Source organism: Petaurus breviceps, unplaced genomic scaffold (assembly GCF_028583685.1).
Source record: "Petaurus breviceps papuanus isolate PSGF00001 unplaced genomic scaffold, PetGlider_PUasm1.0 38, whole genome shotgun sequence".
NCBI lineage: Eukaryota > Metazoa > Chordata > Mammalia > Diprotodontia > Petauridae > Petaurus > Petaurus breviceps.
Window position 1 is genome coordinate 550,652 of NW_027186304.1, and position 6,000 is coordinate 556,651.

Consider the following 6,000-nt stretch of genomic DNA (forward strand, 5'->3'; position numbering starts at 1 on the left):
ACTATTGCTATGAATCCTTCACTAAAGTATCTATAAACATTCCAGCTCAGGCAACTATTATCTCCCCCTTGTATAGTGTCCCGCTGCCCCCATGAATCCTTCGGTACCCTATCTCTGGGTTAACTTCTTAGCCTATTATCCACTGAGTCTCCATTAGCCTTGGTTCCCAAACATTAATCTTGTCAAACATGGCACTGATGGGTAGCAGACTGGGCACTTCTCCATCAGCCCTTGACTGCTAGCTGACTTAGTGACGTTTCAAGCCTAAAACCACACCTCTAGGTAGCCCCTCCCCCTGGGCTTTTTCCCAGTGAATCATGGGTACTACACCTGAGCAGTTACATAATGGTTGCATGTCCCTTTAAATACTGTCCCCACCTTAACTCCTCCCTAATCCCACCCTTAATCACCTAGTTAGTGTAATTGCTGGGTTCTAATATGAATGATTCTATATAAATCTTAATTCTACCCCTTTGAGGTTGCAGGTCCCCTAAGGATCCCTGCCGGCTGTAAGACATATAATAAACTTTTACAACTCTGACTCCAATTAGGCTTGAGTTCAATTCTTTCCAGACTGAATCACAGGCTCTCTGGTCTTAGATAAGATCAGAGTTCCTGCTGAACCTATTGTGAGCCATCCCTCATCACAGGCATCTCTAAATTTGGCTAGAGTTCATTTCACAAAGGATCACTGATATGCCAAGCAGCTCTGAACTCCAGAAATCCTTTGAATTGTCTGGTTATTATAGAACTCCATCGTCTTGCTCCCCTGTGAAGAAGGGAAGCTCTACCATATAGTATAGTCATGTCAGAGCCCCATGTTAAGAAGGTCTAGCAGTAGTATCACTAGGTCAGGGTATGCACAATCTAGTCATTTTTGTAGCATGGTTTCAAATTGCTTTCCAGAATGGCTTCACCAATCAATGTTCCACCAAAAGTGCATCAGTGTGCCTATTATCCTGCAGCCCCTCCAACATTTGAAATTTTTAAAATCTATTTTGCCAAAGTTGGTTATGGGATGGAAACTCAGAGTTGCTTTAATTTGCCTTTCTCTATTAGTGGTTTGGAGCATTTTTATATGGCTACTAGTAACTTGAATTTCTTCCTTTGAAAACTGTTTTGAATCTTAAAAACACTGAAATTGCTATGGAATCCTGCTAAGGAATCAAGGGATCCTTAATCATTAGTCCCTCCTTCCCTTCATTTTACAGATAAACTGAGATGAAGACAGACCAAATCAATTGTCCCAAATCACATAAATAGTGAACAGAAGAGCCAAATTTCAACCTCAGTCTTTCCACTATGCCAGAGAACTTGCTATTATAAACAAATTCAGAAGACAGAAGACCAATGGTGCAGCTCAATGGAACGATGGCTGCCTCAGGAAGTAGTACCTTTCTTCTTACTGGAGATCAGCACACAAGCATCAGGTTATCAATTGTTGGCAATGTTATTGAGGGGACTCTGGTGGAGGCATGCATTGTACTAGATGGACTCTCAGGTCCCCTGTGATTCTGTGACATGCTAATTGTCTTTAAGTATCTCAAGGGCTTACATTTCAAGGGCAGGTCAGACTTGCTCTGCTTAGTCCAAGGATAAGTAACTAGGAGTTATTGTTAGATGATCCAGAAAGAAAGGCAGCTTTTAACTTAACATTAGGAAAAACTTCCCATTAAGGCTGCCTTAAAGTGACATGGACTGCCTCAGGAAGCGATGCATCACCCCATGCTAGATGTGTTTTAGCAGAGGTCTTCATGATGACTTCTTTGGAATGTGACTGAAGGGGCTCTTGGTGAGCCTTCTAAGCTTTGGACCTTCTAAAGTTTAGTACAAGTCTAACATTCTGTGGTATTGACACAACTCGATTAAAAAGGACAAATGACATGGAACTCAGTGTCAGTTTATTGGGTTTTCAAATAAAGTTCTGAAAATGTCTTAACTTTCTGTTTCTAAATTAAGCAAAAATGTTTCTATATATGTTCTATGTCACCCTGAAAGTGTGGTTAAAAGAAGCAAACAGACTAGGTAATATGTAAATTAATATTGTTTTTTTCCCTTAAGGCTAGCAGATACATCATCATGGAGCCAGAAGAAAGCTTCTGACTGATAAAAGAATGACAAACCTTTTTATATGTTTTAGGAAAATGCCAGTTCAGGATGTCTGTGTCCCTCAGGTTTATGGTCTCTATATGTATTTAACCATAGCATGAGAAAGGAAGTTTCTTGATTGAATAAATCATAAATACAATAAGACAATTGAGAAAGTGTCAGTTGAAATTACGTCCCCAGGATATCTGGGTTTTCCCTACATCATATGTCCATAGGATACCAAGATAAGAAAAGTCCCATTATTCAAGTCAATATCTGGTTCTATGCATCCTGTCCTTTGGTGGTTACAAACAGGAAGATTGCTCCTGGTCAGTCTTATCTGGTCTTAAAGCTGCTGACGTGGGAAAAGACATTTTTAGAGCAAAGCAAAGTATGTCTGGCTGATTAGTTCAGGCTCTGGCCCTTATCGGGGTTTAAATGATCTTAAATGATCATCATCTATCTTAAAAAACCTCGAGTGACCAATTTCAAGTCACTGTGTTTATAGTCTATGCAATATGTTTAGCTCCCTGTGTAGTCAATTGCAAGAGGCCCTAGATTATTTACCACATTTTCCCATGCATGCATATTATTTCCTTGTGCTAATCATCCTATAAGGGACATGGCAACCTATTGGTTACATGTCAAGGCTGACAATATGGAGGGGAAATTACAGTTGGTTGGAGTGATTAGAAAAGGTTTCCTGGCCAGCCTTGTCTAGAACTGTGCCTTGAGAGACATGTGGGAGTTGGACAAGTACACATCAGAGGAAGAAATTCCAGATGTTCATTTGGGGTGTGGGCTAGTACTACATGAAGTCAGTCAGTCAACAAACATTTATGAAGTGCTTACTATGTACCAGGCACTGGCTAAGTTCTGGGGATACAAACAGAGGCAAAAGATAATTCCTGCCCTCAAAGAGCTCACAATTTTAGGGGTAGGGGAGGGGCAACAAGCAAATATGTACAAACTATATGCAGAATGAATAGGGAATAATTAATAGAGTAAGGCACTAGAATTAAGAGGGGTTAGGGAAAGCTTCTTGTAGAAAATGAGATTTTAGTTGCAACTTAAAGGAAGCTGGGAAGCCAATAGGAAGAGATGAGGAGGGAGAGGATTCCAGGGAGCACTGTCAGAGGAAATGACCAGAGATGAGTGCCTTTTTTATGGAACAACAAAGACATCAGTGTCATGGGATCTAACGAGTACATGGCAGGGAGTAAGGTATGAGAAGACTGCAAAGCTGGGAAGGGGCTAAGGAAAGAAGTGCTTTGGACGTCAAGTAAATGATTTTTGTATTAGATTCTGGAAGCAAAAAGAGCCACTGGGATTTAATGACTAGAAGGGTGACATGTTTGGACGTGTGCTTTAGAAAAATCACTTTGGAGGGATAGGGTAGTTTGGAGTGGGAGAGACTTGAGGCAAAGACAAACACCAACAGACAAATACAATATTCTAGGCATGAGATGATAAGGGACTGTACCCGAGTATCAGAAGAGAGAAGGGGGAGCATTTGAGATATGTTGCAAAGGCAAAATCAATAAACCTTGACAATAGATTGGACACAGGGGGTGAGAGATAGTAAGTCGTTGAAGATGACACCAGGTTTAAGTCTAAGGAACTGAGAGGATGGTGTTACCCTCCAGAATAATACGGGTGGTAGGAGCTGGGGAGGGCTTAAGAGGAAAGTTTATGAGTTCAGTTTTGGACATGCTAAGTTTAAGATGTCTATTGGCTCTACAATTTAAGGTGTCTTAAAGGCAGTTGAATATGCAAGATTGGAGGTCAGTAGAGAGGTTAGGACAGGATAGGCAGATATGAAAATCATTGGAATAGGGTTAGTAATTAAGTTCATGGGAGCTGATAAGATCACTAAATGAAGTATTATAGAGGGAGAGGAGAAGAAGGCCTAGGATCCCTGAGGGATCTAGGGTTAGGGGGCATGATCTGTATGAGGATCTAGCAAAGGAGACTAAGAGGAAGAAGTCAGATAGGTAGGAAGGGAACCAAGAGAGAGAGGTGTCTTAAAATCCTAGAGAGGAAAATATTCAGGAGGAGAGAGTGATCAACAGTATCAAAGGCTTCAGCAGGGTCAAGGAGAATGAGGGTTGAGAAAAGGCCGCTGGGTTTGGTAATTGGTACCATACATCAAATAATTTACCAATTTAAAAGTATTACATGTTACAAACCTTATGAAGCTACAGGGGTTAAAGTGCTGTTATTATTAGAAGATATAGTTACTGAGCTTCTATTTAGACTATTTTTGCCTCTGCCTGGTCAAAACTGTGACTCAACATTGTAGATTTATCACAATCTAGAATGGCAATTTACAGAGGACAGGCCCAATTATCCCATAGAGAACATCCCAGAAAACCTTTTGAGTTCTTTTCCTCTGGAGGTAGGACCTGTTAAATAAATCCAGTTATAATTGTAAGTCTGATAATTGAGTTATGTTGAGTGATGTTGCTTTCTATTTTTTCCTGCAGAAGAAATGGCATTGTGACTGCCTCAGAGCTCTAAGAGAAAAACTGATCCTTAGAGAGCTGGCACCAGTCTTTTCTGTCCAGACACTTCTTTTCCTCATGCTGAAACAAACTGCTGTCAAGAATCATAAAGGCCTTTAAGAAAGCAACTAGGTATCATCAACAAAAAAAGAAGAAAGAAAAAAGACTAAAATAAACCATTCAATAAGCATTTTCTAAGTGTACTATAGGCCAGGCACTGGAGACCCAAAGATAAAAATGAAAGAGTTCCTGACCTCAGGGTACTTGCGTTTTGTAGGGAGAGATAGCATGTACATGCATTAAGTCATAGAAGAATGTAAGAAGATAGGCAAAGTGCACTTTTGGGTTGAAGGACCCTAGAAGCAGGGGAATTAGGAGAGGTTCCATTAGGAAAGTGGCACTTGAGCTGAGTTTTTAAGGAAACAAGGGATGCTAAGAGGCAAAGGTGACTACATGACAGGTATGGAGAATAGGCAGTACAAAGACTGGAAAGGAAGATGGAATGTCATGTGCAAGGAAAAGCAAAAAGGCAAGTTTAACTGGCCCGTAGAATGTGGGAAGGGGAATAACATATAAGAAAATTAGGAAGGTAGGTTGGGGACATGAGAGAGTTATATTTGATCCCAGAAACAAGCAAAAAAGAGGAAGAGTGATAAAGTAAAACAAAATTAAAAAACACAAAAGAACAAACAGAAAAAATATACACATAGCCCCAAAGCCAAAGTCATTATTAGGAACACAAAGAAATCAGCACCTTCTCTACTCTATTGCTGTTCTTTCCTGAGATAGTTTTGAATCTCTATATATTTGCTGTATGTTATATAATGATGGATTATTAGAACTGGCAGTGATTTCAGAGATCATTTATTTCTTGTCTTTATTTTATTAGTGGGGAAACAGACATAGAGTGATTTACCCTTGACTCTGTGTATCAGCAAGCATCCTAGCATACTCAGGATGGCTGGTAGCACAGGTTCTTTGATCTGCTTTTCTAAAGGAAAGCAACTCAAAAGGGGTTAACAATCTCACTTTAATCAAACATATATCATTTACCTAGTTCTGGGGAAAAAGTTAGTACCCTGAAATTCAGAGAAAATATAAACAGAAGTTACAAGCAGACAAAAAAATATAGGCAGAGAAAACAACACAATTCAACAGACCAACAGACAGGACTTCTAGCTGTCTGACTGTCACCTACCTACCTACCTACCTAGTTACCAGAGAGAGAAGCACCAACATCTGGGTTTTCAAAGCCAGGGGGCTCAAGGGCTACCCAGAGTCTCATCTGGCCACATCACACAACTCTTCCCAAAGTGAGCCCCAAAACAAAATGGATCAGAAGATATCACAACCTTCATGACTGTAGCAGCAAGCACCCCAAGCGCGTCCTCAGGGTTTGCTGCCCATA

The 6,000-nt window shown here is 40.3% G+C and overlaps 1 long non-coding RNA gene across 1 annotated transcript in view; it reads left to right on the top strand.

Moving 5' to 3' along the window:
* LOC138169958 (uncharacterized) overlaps positions 1-2,264 on the top strand; it is a 62,399-nt gene extending 60,135 nt beyond the window's left edge. The window contains exon 4 of the long non-coding RNA XR_011170493.1: positions 1,212-2,264. This is a non-coding gene — a long non-coding RNA (uncharacterized lncRNA). The remainder of the gene's footprint in view (positions 1-1,211) is intronic.
* The last annotated feature ends 3,736 nt before the right edge of the window (positions 2,265-6,000 follow it).